Source organism: Chiloscyllium punctatum, chromosome 27, assembly GCF_047496795.1.
Source record: "Chiloscyllium punctatum isolate Juve2018m chromosome 27, sChiPun1.3, whole genome shotgun sequence".
NCBI classification, from domain to species: Eukaryota; Metazoa; Chordata; class Chondrichthyes; order Orectolobiformes; family Hemiscylliidae; genus Chiloscyllium; species Chiloscyllium punctatum.
In genome coordinates, this window is record NC_092765.1 from 55,494,248 (window position 1) to 55,513,431 (window position 19,184).

General features: G+C 43.9%; 1 long non-coding RNA gene across 1 annotated transcript; it reads left to right on the forward strand.

The window, feature by feature from the left end:
- The first annotated feature begins 5,907 nt into the window (after window positions 1-5,907).
- LOC140453305 (uncharacterized) lies at window positions 5,908-13,776 on the forward strand. The gene is made up of 3 exons (XR_011952341.1): window positions 5,908-5,977; window positions 6,948-7,063; window positions 13,721-13,776. It is a non-coding gene; the product is annotated as an uncharacterized lncRNA (long non-coding RNA).
- The last annotated feature ends 5,408 nt before the right edge of the window (window positions 13,777-19,184 follow it).

The following is a 19,184-nucleotide window of genomic DNA, read 5'->3' on the forward strand; positions in this document are numbered from 1 at the left end:
CTGGCTGGAAGAAGACAGAGGGTAGTAGTTGATGGCAAAGGTTCATCTTGGAGTGCCGTCACTCGCGGTGTTCCGCAAGGATCTGTTTTGGGACCATTGCTGTTTGTCATTTTTATAAATGACCTGGAGGAAGGGTTAGAAGGTTGGGTGAGCAAGTTTGCGGATGATACGAAAGTCGGAGGAGTTGTAGACAGTGAGGAAGGATGTGGCAGGTTACAGCGAGGTATAGAGAAGCTGCAGAGCTGGGCAAAAAGGTGGCAAATGGAGTTCAATGTAGCTAAGTGTGAGGTGATTCACTTTGGTAGGAGTAACAAGAAGATGTATTACTGGGCTAATGGTCGGATACTTGGTAGTGTGGAAGAGCAGAGGGATCTTGGTGTCCATGTACACAGATCTCTGAAAGTTGCCACCCAGGTAAATAGTGCAGTGAAGAAGGCATATGGCGTACTGGCTTTTATTGGTAGAGGAATTGAGTTCCGGAGTCCTGAGGTCATGCTGCAGTTGCATAAGACTCTGGTGCGGCCGCATCTGGAATATTGTGTGCAGTTTTTGTCGCCATACTATAGGAAGGATGTGGAGGCACTGGAACGGGTGCAGAGGAAGTTTACCAGGATGTTGCCTGGTATGGTAGAAGATCCTATGAGGAAAGGCTGAGGCACTTGGGGTTTTTTCATTGGAGAAAAGAAGGTTTAGGGGTGACTTGGTAGAGGTGTACAAGATGATTAGGGGGTTAGATAGGGTTGACAGTGAGAACCTTTTTCCACGTATGGAGTCAGCTATTACAAGGGGGCATAGCTTTAAATTAAGGGGGGGTAGATATAGGACTGATGTTAGGGATAGGTTCTTCACTCAGCGAGTCGTAAGTTCATGGAATGCCCTGCCAGTAGTAGTGGTGGACTCTCCCTCTTTATGGGTATTTAAGCGGGCATTGGATAGGTATATGGAGGATAGTGGGTTAGTGTAGGTTAGGTGGGCTTTGATCGGCGCAACATCGAGGGCCGAAGGGCCTGTACTGTGCTGTATTCTTCTATGTTCTATGTTCTATGTTCTACCTTCCCGCAATAATAGCATCCTGCCTGTGGAGACCTCCATCTCTGCCCCTGTCGTTCGAACCCTCTAACAAATGCTCCCCCTTGTCCTCTCCCTCTCCCTCTCCCTCTTCCTCTCTGTCCTACATGCTGCCACCTGCCGCTCCGGTTGCTCACTATTGGTTCCATTCTTTTCTTAACTACCTCATCAACTGTAGCTACCATCATTTTCACCTTCTGTTTTTGTCTCTCATCCTCTCTCTTTACAAACACTTTCTTTGCCTCTCTTAACAATTCATCTCATGGCTTTTTACTCCACCCTTCTATCTTCTGTATCATTCTCTGTATGTCTGCCCATGCCTTTGTCACAAAATGTACTTTCAAAAGACCCTGTGCCACTGGGTCCTCAGGGTTCATTCCAGAATATTTCCGCATCGAGTCTCTTAAATTGCAAGAAAGCTGAGGGAGTCTCATCTTTCTCCTGTCTAACTTCAAAGGATTTAGTCAAATTCTGCGACTTCAGAACTGCCTCTCTTATTCCTTTTCGAATCAGGTCTTTCAATTCCCTCATTTCTTCTCTAAGCTCCGGATTTTGATTTTCCCACTGGGCGTCATTGAGGGGAAACTTCACCTCTCCCTGTCCAGCATCCCCATCTCCAATCGGGTGTTCCCGGTCCCATATTTTAATGGCTGCTCCTCGTATAAGTCCCCTTTCTTCCCCAGTAAATAGTACATTCAAAATAGACATTAACTCTGCCCAGGTATACGGACTGGGCCCCAAATATTGATCAATTTGTTCAGACAACCCCACCGGATCCTCAACCCGGACCTTCATTTCCTTTTTGAATGTTCTGACCTCCCATTTGGAGTGGGGGGCACTTACAAACCCAATCTCTTTGTTCCCTATTGGTACCTCCCGAAGGGGATTATTCGTTATGTTCTTCCCTTTTTTTTTGTTTTCCCCCTTAGGTTTTGATTTAGATTCTCCGGAGGCCTCCTCTACATCTACTGTAGCTTTCCTTTCTTTTACTGAGGATTGAGGTCACGAACAACAACATTCACGTCCACCGCCCCTTCATCCTCCTCTTGTGAATCATCTGTTTCCTGTCCCTGTCTGTCTGTCTCTCCTCCTCCTCCACATTCACCTAACCTGATGTTATGGTACGGGGGGTGGGGGGGGGGGGGAGCAAACAGTCAAGAGGATGCCAGGGACTAGGTGGGGCAGAGGGGGAATCCTTTGTCTGTACAACCAACATTACCAAATTGCACTTCCAACAGGACACATAGTCCGCCTCCTCTTGACTAAAAGGTTGTTTGTTATTCATATACAAACCTACATACTGACAGACCCAATCCTCGCCGAACCATACTTTGGCCATAAGACAGCCGGACGAAGGATCGGGTCTTTGGTCCATACTAAACAACAATATTTAATCATTTTCTTTTTATCTATTGCCCTTGTACAAGTGTTACTTGTCCATTCCCGCAACATCCTCTCCATCGGACTTTCAGGAGGAATGTTACCAGGACATTTTCTTCTTCCTGTGCTCTGTGACATCTACTCTGCCTAACCCCCACCCCCCATTTCCCGGGGCCCTCGCTCGTCCCTCAGCGAGTAAATACCCCTTGTGCATGCCACCAAGGCAATACTTAAAGTCAGGTGTCTTACCTTGGTCTGTGCACAGAGTTGCCTGGCCCCTTTTCACCGTATTTTCTATCGAGATCCTATCACTGTCTGATTCAGATGTCTCTCTTATTGGATCTGTACCAGTCGCCGAAGGGAGCTCTTCAATGGGGAATGGAACGCGTCTTCCCAGTGTCCAAGGCCAGCCACTCCCTCCTGGCGATGGAAGAAAATCCCGGACAGCCCCCAATTGTGAGAAACAAAGCTCACACACTTCAATAATTGCAGTCCAAGACGAAATCTGCATCAGCAGTGTCCTTTATTTTACACTTGCAAGAGGGTGTGATGTCCAGTGCCTATAAGGCAGAGGACATACACACACTAAATTCAATTCATACACAATATTTATATAATTTGGTTTCTTTTGTTTTACATTGCTCCTCCCCTGCCTATATCTTCCACTTCCCTAAGACCAGCTCCCATTACCTCTGTTTATCTCTTGCCTTATCCGGCCTTGTCTGTGACAAAATGCTTATTTCTGGCCTCACAAGGCTGTTTCACCTCATCCCGCTGGAGGTCATTGTTAGGCATATTCTTTCTTCATCATTATCGAGCCCCCACATCTGTGCCTTTCCCCGAGGCCATTCTGATCCTTACGACCCTTTTAACTGGAGTTTGTTCCTGGGTTTCTGTAAAAGTGGGAAACAGATGTTTATATCTACTGTTTGTACAGGCGTATCTAGCTTAACTTCATCCCCTCACAACACCTTATCTATTTGCCCGTAATGTCTACCATTGTTTTGTAGTCACGTTTCATTCTGGCACACAATTTAGCTAATACAAAAATAATTATATATTTCCTCCACATCGTTTCCATTCTTGTTGACTCAGCTCTTGGCTAAAACAATTACACACTGGTATGAGTTCATTTACATTGTAAAATGGAATTGCAAAAGTATCATTATTTCTCCCATATCCCACAGCTTGAACATAACCTCTGCTTTTAAGCACAATCCCTTCAGCAGTGAAGGACAAAATTGCATTTACCTTCTGAATTGATTGTTATATCTCGTGACCAACCTTCATGCAGAAGTATATTCAAATGCCTCTGCATAGCAAATAATGCAACTTTTTAAAATTGAAGTAATAATAGTATCTTGATGCAACTTCTTTTGTGTGTGTTGGGGTGGTTGCTTTCGTAGTTCAGGACTTGGTCTGTGTGAGTGGCTTTCCTGTATACCTTTGTGTTGAGTTCACCACATAGGTATACAGGAAAGCCACTCACACAAACCAAGTACTGGACTACGAAAGCAACCACCCCAACACACACAAAGGAAGTTGCATCATGACACTATTCAAAAGAGCCACAACCACTGCAGTACACCAGAATTGCAAAAAGATGAAGAACACTTCTACAATGTAGTCGTCGAAAACGGATACCTCCGCAATTTCATCAACAGATACCTAAGGGAAAGACAACGGAACGAGGACATTCCACAACTCAAATGACTAGCCGCACTACCATACATCAAGAGCATTTCTGAACAGTACTATCCACCTGCAAATATACAAAACGCTGGTGCGGCCATACTTGGAATATTGTGTGCAGTTCTGGTGCCCATATTTCGGGAAGGACGTGAGGAATTGGAAAAGGTGCAGAGGAGATTAACCAGGATATTGCCTAGTCTAGAGGGAAGGTCTTATGAGGAAAGGCTGAGAGAATTGAACCTGTTCTCTTTGGCAAGAAGACGGTTAAGAGGGGATTTGACAGAGACATACAATAGGGAGACAGTGGAAGTCTTTTCCTAGGATGATGATGTCAGTATGCACGAGGGGGCATAACTACAAATGATGAGTGATAGATTTAAGACATATGTCAGAGGCAGGTTCTTTACTCAGAGATTGGAAAGGTTGTGGAATGTACTACCTGCTAATGTTGACATCTCAGCCACATCAGGAAGATTTAAATAATCCTTAGATAAGGACATGGGTGATTTTAGGATAGTGTAGGGGGGCGAGCTGAGAACAGGTCACAGGTCGGTGCTACATCAAGGACTGAAGGGCCTGTTCTGCGCTGTATTGTTCTATGACTATTGTGCTACAAGATACTTCCGCTGTCTTAAACGAGTGACAGATCTTGTATGTTGGCTTACGAAATGTCACTGATCTCGACCAAAAATGTACGTGGTCAAGTCAGGGCAATAATAAGTTGCTGCAACAGGAGGGGAACAGGTAACTGCACACAAAACCCTACTTCTTCTAACCTATTTTCACCTCCAAAACCGAGGGAGTTCCAGGAAAGCACCTCTGTATCCCACCACAACTCTTTGCCCCACAATCGTGGTATCTGGCTGTGCACGAGGTAGAATGGAATAGTCTGTACTGGTACCCATTGGGGCCCTAAAACACTTGGTAAAGACTAAAATCATCTGAGCATTGAGAACCCCACCACATTGTATGCATTTTCTATTTTTCTTACTCTGTTCCTGACTTCCCTTGTTTTTCAGAATGAACCTGTTGAAAGTTGTTATTAGACACGCCTGCACTCGCTGTGAATTGAACCCAGCCTCCCGGTCCAAGATTCGGGATATTTTCACCGCATCACAAGACATCGACTCTAACTTCCCTTGTTCCTTAATGTTTCTGGTGTTTAGCTGCTGAGTCACGCCCGAATCAACTTTGCAAATGGACGGAAGGGGCGGAACTAGAGGACAAAGCAGCAGCTTGGTCCTCCAACCAAAGTGAGGGAGGAGCGGGGCCAAAGCATTCTCGGGAGTGAACGCTTCAGGATTGGTCAGAAAGCAAACTGTTTTGCAGGATTGATCGTTGTCACGACGTAGTGGAGTGTTAAACCTCTCTCATAAATCAAAATGAGATTTTAAGAAATAGTAGTGATGTAAATCTGATAACGTGCATATTTCCAATTGATTTGCACAAATTGAGTAAGAAACGTCTTTTCAAACTCAGAACGACTGGTAATTTACATACTTGGCCGGTATGGTTGATTTGGACCGAACCATCTACTCGCATACGAGACAGGTCTATGTCTCCAAGTGGACAGAACAGTTGTTTATGATAAATATTTCACCCATGATTCAGTGCAGTTATGAATAGTCTGTATAAACTCACCGGAAACTTCAGACGCACGCGCAGTTTGGTTTCTATGGAGAGCATGAGCAGTGTCACATTGATCGCGACAGAGAGAGCGACATGGAGCTGCTTTCTCTGGCAGCGGCTGCGATCGGTTTCAGAGACCGGCGCTCAGAGCCAGTGTGTGGGAGCCCTCGCTGGGAGAAAGGAGAGAATTCACAAATCCCGGAAAGAGGTAAAAAAAAACCCGAAAAAGACCCTCCAGGCCCGGGTAAGGAGGTGGCGGTCTCTGATCCGGGAAGCGGCCCAGTGTCACGGCCGACAATTGTTTCAGGGAAGATGGAGCGCTCAGGGCCGCCATCTTGAGAAGGTCAACATGCAGGGGGGCGTGGCTCTCGGGATCCGTTGAACAATCATAGGAAAGGGAACCCCCATTTTTATTGATTAATTCCACGAACACAGCTTCACTGGGCGATCCCGCAGTAATACCCTCTCTCAGTCCTGCTGTGATGTTTCACCCAATCAGAACCAGCAGCTCTCCTCCTCTCTCAGCTCCCCTTCTGCCCTTCCTGCAGCATCTGTCCCCTGGAACATTGAGCTACCTTTCTGTACCTCTTCAGCTGTTGTTTCCGTAATACTGCAGTCCCACCTTAGATTACTTCACTAAACACAGGAATGAACCCGATGAATTTTTCTTAACATCAGCAATTATTTAATACTCATTTACAGGTTTTTAATTACATCGATTTTGAAGCATTTACATCACATTCAATCATTTGCAATGGTGGGGTTTGAATGTGTCCAGAGACCACCTGCTGAGTTTGTGGATAAATTGTCACACAATAATGCCACTAGGCCATCACTTTGCCTGCTCACAGTTTGTATATCCCAGTGCAACATGAATCAAAACCCTTTCTTCCTGCACAATTGTTTGCCCGGCACTCTGGTGATGTGACTCAGTCCCTCTCCATGTGGTATCCCTCACTGTGTGGATCTAATTGCTGCCTCTGTCAGCGTCTCTCACTTTTGAAGCTACTCCAGATCATGAGCCAACAGAATTCTCCACTCCAGAGAGATGAGGCAGCACAGGTCAGGAATGCAGACTGGGATTTTCAGATCTCTGTTGTCTCAGTGCCATTCTATATGTGTAACCCTCAAAGCATTAGTCTAATTTCCCATTCTGCCTATTTCTTTGTCTTCTACAGGTACTCATGGAGTTCCTGACTCAATAGACCTGCCAACTGCTGGTTGGGGCAATGGTTGGTCAGCCAGAAAGACAAAGTCAGGGAGGTCGGGAGTCTTCAATAAATCCTGCTGCCAGGTAAGATCATTCCAGTGCACAGAGCAGAAAGTAATAAGGGGGATCCAAACATCAGCTAACAAGACATGACATAGAGAAAGTGCTGGAGGGGGAGCACAGTACAGACACAACCCAGGCTCAATCACCACGCCTGCTGCAAGTTTTGTTGTAATCAGACAGCATCGGGAGTTCCCAGTTATCAGTCCATGCATGTGCTTTCTTAGGGAGCATCAGAACAACTGAGGGGAAAGCAGGTCTCCCACGAGAGGGTGGTAATTCTGCCTGGGATCTTTCTGTTCCCTATTCCCTCTCCAACACTGCATTTATGGCTTGTATTGAGGGCCTGTGTCTTCAATCATTCTAACTCCTATAACAGTTCCTATCTCTGTCATCTCCTCCCCTCTCACCAATTATTTCACATATTTGAAACCTCAAGTCCAGATGACCATCCATATCACTGTAACTTGCTTCAGTCTCTACAACATGCCTTGTCTAGATAGTCTCCTCCTCCAATAACTGGAGACATAGAGTCTGTTTCTGTGCGGCATGACTCTTTGGCCGAGGTTTCCTAAATGGAATGAGTCGCGTTTGCCTGTGTTTTGTTCATATCCCTTCAAACCTTCTCCTCTCCATGTACCTGCCCGAGTGTGTTTTCCATTTTGTAATTGTCGTTGTTTTTACCATTTCGTCTGGCAGTCCGTTCCGTCTATGCACCATCCTCTGTGGATAATGTTGCCCCTCAGCCCCCTCTTTAAATCTTTGCTCTCTCACCTCACGTTTATGCTTCTAGCTTTGGACTCACCTACCTTTGGCATTTCACCTTACTTAGACACTATATGGTTTCATAAACCTTTATAAGGTCACCCCGTGGCCTCCTCTGCCCAGGAGAAATATTGACGACAGTGTTACCAATATCTCCAACTCATGTACTCAATGCTCTGACCAATGAAGACAAGTGTGCCGATTTCCGCTTTCAACACTCTGTCGCCATGTGATGCCAGTCCAAGGAACAATGTAACTGTACCCTTTGGTCTCTCTCTTTTCTACAACACTGTCCAGGGCCCAACTGTTACCCTTGTTAGTCCTCCCTGGTTTGTCTTAACTAAATCCAACACCTGAATTAAACTCCATCTTTCATTCCTTGGCCCAGTTGATTAACATCCCCTTCGATAACTATATTCCCTGCCCACTCTTCCACTAATCTTGGAATCCACAAACATACTAACAGGGACTGCTATCTTTTCACTCAGATTGTTTATGTAAATGGTGCACAACAGTATTCCCAGTACCAATCCTTACAGCACACTGCTGGTCAGAGGCCTCCAGTCTGAACAACAACCCTCTCCCACCACCCTCTGTCTCCCACTGTCATCCCATTTTATATCCAGTTGGCTAGCTCTCCCTGATCCCTTGTGATCTACCCTTACTAACCAATGTATCATGCTACATCCTGAACAAGGGTTTGCGGAAGCCAGAAACAACATCTGTTGCTCTGCCTTCATGTATCTTTTTGGTCACATCTTGAGCAAACTCCAGTCCAGTTTGTGGGACATGTTTTCCCATGCACAAAGCCATGCTGGTTTTCTGTAATCAGGCCTTATCTTTCCAAATGCATGTAAGGCCTACTTCTCAGAATGACCTCCCTGATCCACCCTGATCCACCCTGATGTCGCGCTCATCAGTCTGTAATTCCCTGGCTTTCTCTTGCAGCCTTTCTTGAATGATGACACAACATTATAATCATAGTCTGAGTCATACCGCACTGTTTGGTTAACGCTAACCATACTCTAAAACGGATCTCATCCCACCTGCCTGTTCCTGGATCATATCCCTTCAAACCTTTCCTGTTCCTATTCTAATCCAAATGTCTTTTAAACATTGTAATTGTCCCCATGTTCACCCCTTCCTTGGGAAGTTCATTCCACACACAACCCATCCTCTGTGTAACAATGTGCCTCTCATGCCTTTTTTAAAAATATGTTTCTCCTCTAAACATAGTCAATGGTTGACGAGGTGCTGCAATGTGCAGGCAGTCATTTTCTTGGAACATTGCGATCTCTTCTGGGACAGAAAAGACCTGTTTAAAAGGATGGGTTTCACCTGAACTAGACCAATATCCTGGTGGGGAGATTTGCTTGCTTTATTTCAGGAGATTGTAAGATTTGAGAGAGGTGAGGCGGGGGCTTTCTAAACAACAGTGAAAATAGAAAGAAAGATGACATTGATTCTAAATCAGAAAACAGCACGTTCTTTAGAAAAGACAGTCAAGAACAAGTCAGAGAACAAAGGGACACTGAACACTTAAACTGCATTTATTTCAATGCAAGAAGCCTCATGGATAAAGCTAATGAACTCAAGGCATGTAAGGGAACATGGTCCTGGGACGTCATTGCTATTACAGAAACATGGCTGAGGAATGGAAAAGACTGGCAGCTCAGTATTCTGGGATTTAGATGGTACAGGAAGGACAGAAAGAGGCAAGGCAGTGGAAGGGCTGGCATTTTTGATTAAGGAAAATGTTACTCCTGTAATTAGAGAAGGTATTTCTGAGGGAACATATAGTGAAAATATATGGGTTCAAATTAGAAATAAGGAAGGGATGATCACCTTAATGGGATTGTACTATTGACTCCCTAATAGTCATAGAGCAGTTAAGAAGCAGATATGTCGAAAGATCTCAAATGTATTTAAGAATAATGAGGTTGCAATAGCAGGGGATTCTAATTTTCTAAACATTGTCTCAGACTGCCATGCTATAAAAGGAATTGATGGTGAAGAATTTGTTCAATTGCAAGAAAATTTCCTTTATCAGTATATTAATGTTCACATGAGAGACGGATCAAAACTTGAACTTCTCTCGGGAACTTGAACTTCTGATGAAGGGCTTTTGCCCGAAATTCCAAATGGAGGATTCTTGCCCGAAACATTGATTTTCCTGCTCCTCGGATGCTGCCTGATCTGCTGAGCTTTTCCAGAATTTCTTTAATCTTGACTCTAATCTTCAGCATCTACAGTACCCACTTCCACCTGTTAGTCAGGGAACACTTTTAGACCAGTGATCGTAATGCGAATAATTTTAAAATAGTTATGTAAAAGGATAAGTCTTCCATAAAAGTTAAAGTTCCGAATTGGAATAGGGCAAATTTTCAGGATATGAAACAAGCTCTTTCAAAAGTTGATTGGAGTAGACTGATCACAGGGAAAAGGAGGATTGACAAGTGGGAGGCCTTCCAAAGTGTGACAACAAGAGTTCAGAAACATTCTGTTCCTGTTAGAGTGAAAGACAAGGCTGGTAAGATTAGCGATCAATGGATGAATAAAGATATTGAAGTTCAAGACAAGAATAAAATATGATCATCTATTAGAGAGACAATTAGGATCAACTGAATGTCTTGAAGAGTATAAAGAGTATAGGGACATTCTTCAGGAGGAGATGACGAAGGCAAGGAGAGGACAGGAGGTAGCATTGGCAGGTAAGGTAAATATAATCCAAAGATTCTATGAATATATTAAGAGTGAGAGAGCAACTGGTGAGAGAATAAGATCCCTTTAATTTCAACGAGGTTATCTTTCTGTTGAATCTCAAGAGATGGGTGTGATATAAATGAGTATTTGGAATCAGTTTTGACTGTTGAGAAAGACATGGAGGTGAGGGTAATCAGGGAAATAAATATTGATGTTTTGGAAACAGTTCCCAGTCCAGAAGAGGAAGTGCTGGAGATCTTAATAAAAACATAAAGATAGATTAACCTGCAGGACCTGATCAAGTGTGTCCCAGGACATTGTGGGAGGTTAGAGAGAAGATTGCAGGGGCCTGAGCAGAAATATTTGTATAATCTAAAAACACATATGAAGAACTGGAGGACTGGGGTGTGGTTAATATGTTTAAGAAGCGATGTGAGGAGAAGCCTGGGAACTGTTGACCTGCGAGTCTGACTTCGGTGGTGGATACATTTTTAGAGTTGATCCTGAAAGGTAGGATTTACACAGGGTGGTGAAGAAAGGATTGATTAGAGATAGTCAGTGTAGTTTAGTGTGAGGAAAGGCATGTCTCACACACTTGATTGGGTTTGTTTTTATAAGTAACCAAAATTATTGATGAGGACAGAGTGGTAGATGTTTTTTGGTTGGACTTTAATAAAGCCTTTGACAAGGCTCTGCATGGGAGACAGATTAGTAACGTTCGATCACATGGGATTCAGGGTGGGCTTGCCAATTGGATATGTAATTGGCTTGATGGCAGAAGACAGCAGATAATGGTGGATCATTGTTTTTCAGACTGGACGCCTGTGACCAGCGGTGTTCCACAGTGATCGGTACTGGCTCCACTTCTGTTTGTCATTTACACAAATGATTTGGATGAGAATATAGGAGACATGTTTAGTAAGTTTGTGGATGACACCAAAGTGATAAAATAGACAGTGAAGAATGTGACCCAAGATTACAAAGAGATCTTGATCAATTGGGTCAATGGGCTGAGGAGTGGCAGATGGAGTTTAATTTGGATAAATGTGAGGTATGCATTGTGTTAATACAAACAAGGTCAGGACTTAACGGTAGGGCCCTGGGTAGTGTGGGAGAGCAGAGAGAAACCTCAGGGTCCAGAGACATAATCCTTTGAAATTTGCATCGCACTTAGGCAGGGTAGTTAAGAAGGTATTTAGCATGTTTGCCTTCATTGTTCAGACCTTTGAGTATCAGAGTTCTGACATTTTATTGAACTTGTATAGGACAGCGATGAGGCCTCTTCTGGATTAGTGTGTGCAATTCTCATCGCCCTGTTATAGGAAGGATATTATGAAAGTGGACAGGGTTCAGTAAAGATTTACCGAGATGTTGCCAGGAATAGAGGGTTAGATTCCCTCTATTAGACTCCCTACAGTATGGAAATAGGCCATTCGGCCCAGCAAGTCCGTACTGACACTCTGAAGAGTAACACTCTCAGACCCATTTCAGACTAATGTAACTAACACGATGGGCAATTTAGCATGGCCAATTCACCAGACCTGCATATCAGTTTGAGATTTAACAATGGGTTGTTGTTTTGGAGGGTGAGGGATGAACTTACTGAAGTTTGTAAAATCATGAGGGGCATAGATAAGGTAAATGACCGGGGTCTTTTCCCTCGGGTGGGGAGTTAAAACCTGGGGGTTATATTTTTAAGGCGAGAGGAGAAAGATTGATAAAGGACATGAGGGGCAGCATTTTTAGTAGTACATGTGTGGAATGCACTACCAGAGGTGGTGGTGGATGAAAGTACAGTTGCAATGTTTAAAATACTTTTGGATATCTTCATGAATAGGAAAGTTTTGGAGGGATATGGGCGAAGCGCAGACAGTTGGGAATAGTTTAGTTTTGGAACATGTTCGGTGTGGCCTGGTTGGTCCAAAGGGTCTGTCTCCGTGCTGCATGACTCTCTGAATCCATGACATTATGGTATGCAGTCAAAAGACATGTCAGTCTATTCACACGCTCACTTTGTCCTCCAGACCACGACGTGGGACACAGCAGGGGGGAAGGGTTGATGGGTGTGAAACAGAGAAACTACAGAGGGTCAGTTCAGGGAAGATGAAGCAGCACAGGGAAAGGCAAATGTAGAGGGGTCATGGAGGGGCACAGGGGCTAAAAATGCTGTGGGAGGGGGAGGGTGTCCAAATTGAAGGGAAGGGTGCTGTTTCAGGATTGAAAGACAGAAATAGGGAAGAAAAGGAAGAGAAAGAAAGAGAGAGGGAAAAAGAGAGAATACGAAAGAGCAAAAGAGTGAGAAAGAACATAGATAAAGGTAGAAAGAAGAGGCAGGAGAGAAAAATACAAAAGAAGAGGCTGTCAGTAAGAGAGAGAGAGAGAAAGAAAGATATTGTGAGAGAGAAAGGTTGAGAGGGAGAGAGAGATGTAGAGTGGTACAGAGAGTGAGAGATAGAGACAAAGGGAAAGTTTGAGAGAGAGAAAAGAGGAAAAATCAGAGAGATACAAACAGGTGAGAAGGAAAGATATGGCCACATTAAAGAGATAATATTTACCATATCAGTTGGCGTGAGTTCTCTCCCTCTTTCCCATTTGGGACAGACTCTGCTCCAGGGGCTTGATTTAAGAGGGATTGGTTCAGGGAGGGGTTAGGGTTAAAGGATCAAAACTGGGATTGAGGTTCAACACTCCCCACACTCTCAGTTACACAGAAACAGACGGAAGTACACCGATACTCACCCCCTGCTCAGTACACACAGTGAAAGAACAATGGTTACCAGAAAATGTTTGAAATATCCCCAAGTCTCTCACACAAAGCCGACTCTCTGCCCAAGTCCCAGCTCATTCAGTCAGCTCCCAGCTCCCTCCACCTGTGGCATACCTCCCCCAGGGATGGAGCACAGCCAGAGTCATCTCACTGGGATCACAGTGGGGAGGAAGGTAGGAAGGAGGTGTGAGAGAATGCAGCAGGTAAACAGTTTCATCCAGTCTGCCTTTGTCTACTCCTGCTTTCCATTTTATTGTCTTCGAATAAAAACCAAATGTATTCACAAACTGATCAAATTTCCTTTGTTTTTATGGTTTACTACTGATCAATGTGAAAATCTTAAATTGCGATTGCCAGAATGGAAACAAAGTCAATTATTGTTGAAAATAAATGTGCAATCAAAAGACACAGAATCCTTACAGTATGTTCTTTCCTCTTTCTGACAGGAAACTTCTCGTGTGTTTTAATTTGCCCAGATGTGTGGCTCAGAGAATTCAGTGAGGAAGAGTGGACAGGAGCCTGTCGTTGCATTTCCCTCTCTGGCCTGCAGTGAACAATCACGCCTTCCTCCACATTATTTATTTTTCTAACCTCTTCACTCACTGAGAATGGATTACTTCGGATAAATGTAGCTTTTGTGTATACTTGGGTTTGCTTTTGTTGTCCCACTTCCGACTTATTGTTGCTGATTGCTAACAGCACTTTACACTGGCTTTACACCTCCAGTCTCTTTCATTTTGCTCCTTAGATGGAGTCATTCCTTGCCCATTAGGAAAGGAGTGTTATCATGTTGCTGCTCCTCCTTCTCCTTTCAGTTCATTTCGCACGTGGCCTCCTCGTTCCGGTCTCTGCTGCACCTAATGTTTGCTCTCAGTTACTTGGATTGATTCACCAATTGAATTATTGTTCTAACTGGTTTTGTCATGGCATACTTTAACTGGTCTCTGAAATGTTTCTGTGTCACCACATAAATAAGGGCATTTGTGCAGCAGCATAAATTCCTCAGCATGTATCCAATCTGAGCAAAGAGATCAAAAGCAACAGAATCCAAGGAATGACCGGCATTAAAGAAATGTAAAATATGCAACAACCAGAGAAGTATGAAGCTGGCAGATATGGCAAAGAGTAAAATCACAGAATTCTTCCTGCTCTCTACCTCTGGATCATTCTCTGTTTTTCTCTGACCTCTCAGTTCCTTCCGCACCTTAATGGCCTCAAAGATATGTCTGACAGTCAGAATGTTGATAAAGAGAATAAAAGTGAATGGGAACATAGGTGTTAAACAAGTCTGAAAATATTTAAAACTTATCCACCGAGGGTCATTATAATAACCAGACCTGATATAACAGTACCATGGAACATTGTTGATCATCTTTCCAGGGTAATACACAAAGTAGTTGGGAATGTTCTTTAAACAAAAGAAGATGCAGATTGTTACTAGAACCCTGGTTGCAGTTTTCCCTGTGCAATACTTAGTTTTCATCTCATGTAAACAAATGGCGACAAATCGATCAAATGAAAAAGCAATGGTGAACCATGCAGAACAATCAATGCTCAAGCGGTTGAGGGCATAGATAACACCACAAACAGGAGTGATTTGCAGGAAACACAGTGGATAATAATACTGTCGAAAATGGTGAAGGATGATATAAAAAACAATGAACAGTAGATCTGACGTTGTCATGGCCACCAGGTAGCGAGTGCTGCACACAGAAAGACCACATTTGCCCCGAACTAAGATTACAATCACCACGAGACTAACTGTAAGAGAAAGGAAACAATAGATTTGAAGTCACTAATGAAACATTCTCTGTGCGTGATCCCAGACTGTAAGTAATGACACAAATATAAGTGTTGTTCCATGTTATATGAAGTTTAAAGAATCTCTCTCAATGAATCATTGAACTTTTAAAGGACATAGGGAAGAACATAAGCAGCAGATTACTCATAGAAACATAGTCATATACCCAAGCTGTTGTGTACGGCTCTCCGCCAGTCGATTCTTACTGCTCCTCGGATGCTGCCTGTCCTGCTGTGCCTTTTTTTTTAGCGTCGCACTCTATCTGCAAACACCATTGTCTCCTAATCCCTAATGACCTGCTGAACCCACCCATTGCCCTGCTGTGTTTGGGCTCCCATTTGAAGTGAGCTGCCTGAGCAAGATCCACCAACACAATCCCTTTCCATCAAGGAATGGGAAACACCAGGTGTCACTGAGAGGTGATTTGTTACAAAACCTATATCAAGCTGTGAACTCCTACAGAGACAGGGAGCCTTGTTAATATCTTGTTAACCAGTCTTGTTAAACACTGTGGCCTCAATGTAAATCCACTCTGCACAGTATAGGGAAAAAACATTACTGAGGAGCCTCCGAACTACAAACTATTCACTTTAACTCAGTAAGTGAGGACACTATCAACTGGCTTCAGGATTTGCTTTGCTAAATGGGAATATAATAACTATCAGCCGTCGGGAGAAATGGGGATGATTCAATGCGAAGGTTTATATAAGTTAAGTCGTTACAAGACTTACCAGGAACACCAACGACAGCCAGAATGGTCTCATACACTCTCTCTATCCTTTCCCTGAGAAGAAACATTTCGTTGTTTATGACACATCCTTTCCCTTCCTGCTGCTGGGAGTCGGTCGGAATTGGAGAATTCTCTCGGAGATGGAGCTGACACAGTTCCAGAGACTTTATTTTATATTGTGTGGTATCTCCACTGGGAAACTGTGATTACATCTTCAAACTTTTTAATATCATTTTGAACAAACAAGTTACGACAGCAGGTTTATTTTAATGATGTGATAGCATTGAGATTTGCGTCTGGATTTGAATACCCCAAAGACTGGATTAATCTGATCCTGTTCGGTCACAAACATTCATTTCCATTTGATTTCAAGCAACAATACTTGTAATATTTCACTCTCTATCAATCACATAAATATCTAAATACCTTTTGATTTTCTTTAGAGTGCTGACCTTCATTCTGCTGAGGTTATTCAGTCATTTAATACCACATGTTGTCAACCTCGTTGAGAGCTTTTCTCCTGCTCACTGTTATCCCACTGCTTTCATTGTTCATTCAGTTACAGGACTGATTTCAGAAAATTCTCTCTGTGAATGAGCACTCTAACACAGAACCTGACGCGGATACCGAACAAACCAACAGCTGGAACTTCCACTCGGTCACATTTTCTCAAAACAAAGACAAAGATAATCAGAAGCTTCAGTTCCAAATCATAGAATGATGACACCGTACAAGACAGAGATGGCCCTTCGCTCCAACGAGTTTTTATCTCTCAACTCACACTCAAAGCTACTCTGGGCTGGACAATGGGAAGCCTTCAAACATGAGATAATGAGAGTCCAGAGACAGTATGTTGCTGTTCGGTTGAAAGGCAAGGCAGGTTTGTGCAGGGAATACTGGACGACTTGAGAAATTGAGGTTTTATTTGAGAAAAAGAAGGAAGCATATGTCAGGTATAGGCAGCAGAGAACAAGTGAATCCTGAGAAGAGTATAAATGCAGTAGGAATATATTTAAGAGGAGAATCAGGAAGGCAAAAACGGAACATGAGATAGCACTGGCAAATCGGGGTAAGGAGAATCCAAACAGATTTAGTAAACACATTAAGGATAAAAGATTAACTGGGGAGAAAACAGTGCCCCTCAAAGATCAGCAAGTTTGCCTATATGTGGAACCACAGGAGATGGGGAGATACTAAACATATATTTTGCATCAGTGGCCATTACCTGGTTATTATAAGATATAGAATGTGGGGAAAGAGATGGCGACATCTTAAAAAATGTTCATGTTACAGTGGACATTACAAAATGCATAAAGATAGATAAATCCCAGGACCTGGTCAAGTGTACCCTAGAAATCAGTGAGAAGCAAGTAAAGTGATTGCTGGGCCTCTTGCTGAGATATTTGTATAATCGATAGTCACAGGTGAGGCGCTGCAAGGCTGAATGTTGGCTAACAGGGTGCCACTGTTTAAGAAAGGTGGTAAGGAAAAGCCAGGGATCTATGGACCAGTGAGCCTGATTAATGGTGGAAAAGGTGATGGAGGTAATCCTTAGGGATAGGGTTTTCATATATTTGGAAAGGCAAGGAATCTTTAGGGATTGTCAGCATGACTCTGTGCATGTGAAGAGGATTGATGTGGGCAGAGCAGTGGCTGTGATCTACATGAACGTCAGTAAGGCATTCAACAAGCGTCTTCACGGTGGACTGGTTAGCAAGATTAGAGATCATGGAATGCAGGGAGAACTAGCTATTTGGATGCAGAACTGGCTCAAAGATAGCAGACAGAGGCTGTTGATGGAGGGTTGCTTTTCAGACTGGAGGCCTGTGATCCATGATGTGCCACAAGGATCAGTGTTGGGTCCATTACTTTTCATCATGTTACAGTGGGCATCTCAAAATGCATAAAGTTAGATAAATCCCAGGACCTGATCAGGTGTACCTTCGAAATCAGTGAGAAGCAAGTAAAGTGAGAAGCAAGTTGGGGTGGCATGGTGGCACAGTCGTTAACACTGTTGCTTCACAGCACCAGAGACACGGGTTCAATTCCTGCCTCAGGCAACTGTCTGTGTGGAGTTTACACATTCTCCCCGTGTCTACGTGGGTTTCCTCCGGGTACTCCGGTTTCCTCCCACAGTCCAAAGATGTGTAGGTTAGGTGAACTGGCCACTCTATATTGCCCGTAGTGTTGGGTGAAGGTTTAAATGTAGGGGAATGCGTCTGGGTGGGTTGCTCTTCGGAGGGTCGGTGTGGACTTATTGGGCCGAAGGGCCTGTTTCCACACTGTAAGGAATCTAATCTAATCATGAATCAAATCATTTCCATAAATGATTTGGATGTGAAAATAGCATGTATTGTTCATAAGTTTGCAGATGACACCAAAATTGGAGGTTACCTCAGAGTACACAGGATCTTATTCAGATGGGTCAATAGGCCAAGGAGTGGCAGATAGAGTTTAATTTAGATAAATGTGAGGTGCTATATTTTAAAAAGACAAATCAGAGCAGGAGATATACACTAATGGGTTTGTTTCTGAATCTCCTTCCAAGGACCTAAAGGAGCCTTCCACATCCATCAAAGTTTAACCTGCACATCCACCAATATTTTATTGTATCCATTGCTCCCGATACGGTCTCCTCTACATTGGGGACAATGGACGACTCCTTGCAGAGCACATTAGGGAACATCTCCGGGACATCCGCACCAATCAACCACACCGACCTATGGCCCAACATTTCAACTTCCCCTCCCACTCTGCCGAGGACATGGAGGTCCTGGGCCTTCTTAATCGCCACTCCCTCACCACCAGACGCCTGGAGAAAGATCGCCTCATCTTCCGCCTCGGAACACTTCAACCCCAGGGCATCAATGTCGACTTCAACAGTTTCCTAATTTCCCCTTCCCCCACCTCACCCCAATTCCGAACCTCCAGCTCAGCACTCTCCCCATGCCTTGTCCTACCTGCCTATCTTCATTTCTACCTATCCACTCCACCCTCCCCCGCCCCAGACCTGTCACCTTCATCCCCTCCACCACTCACCTTTTTGTACTCTATGCTGCTTTCTCCCCTCCCAAACCCTCCTCTCTTTTATCTCTCCATAAAACCCTTGTCAATTGTTGTTGAAACCGATCTGGTCCTTTACAGCCCTTTAAGGATTAGGGTTGTCTTTGTCTTGTCTGGGCTACATGTGACTCCAGACCCACAGCAATTGGCGCGGTTGGTGGAGGTCAGCCATCTAAGCTCCAGCCCTTCACAGCAGGAGGTCCTAAAGATTGTATCCTAGCCCTAACTATCTTTACTGACTGTATAACTGACCTTCCCTCAGGCAGAATGTCATGAGTCCGAGGGTTTGCTAGCACCCACAATTTCAGCAGCATTC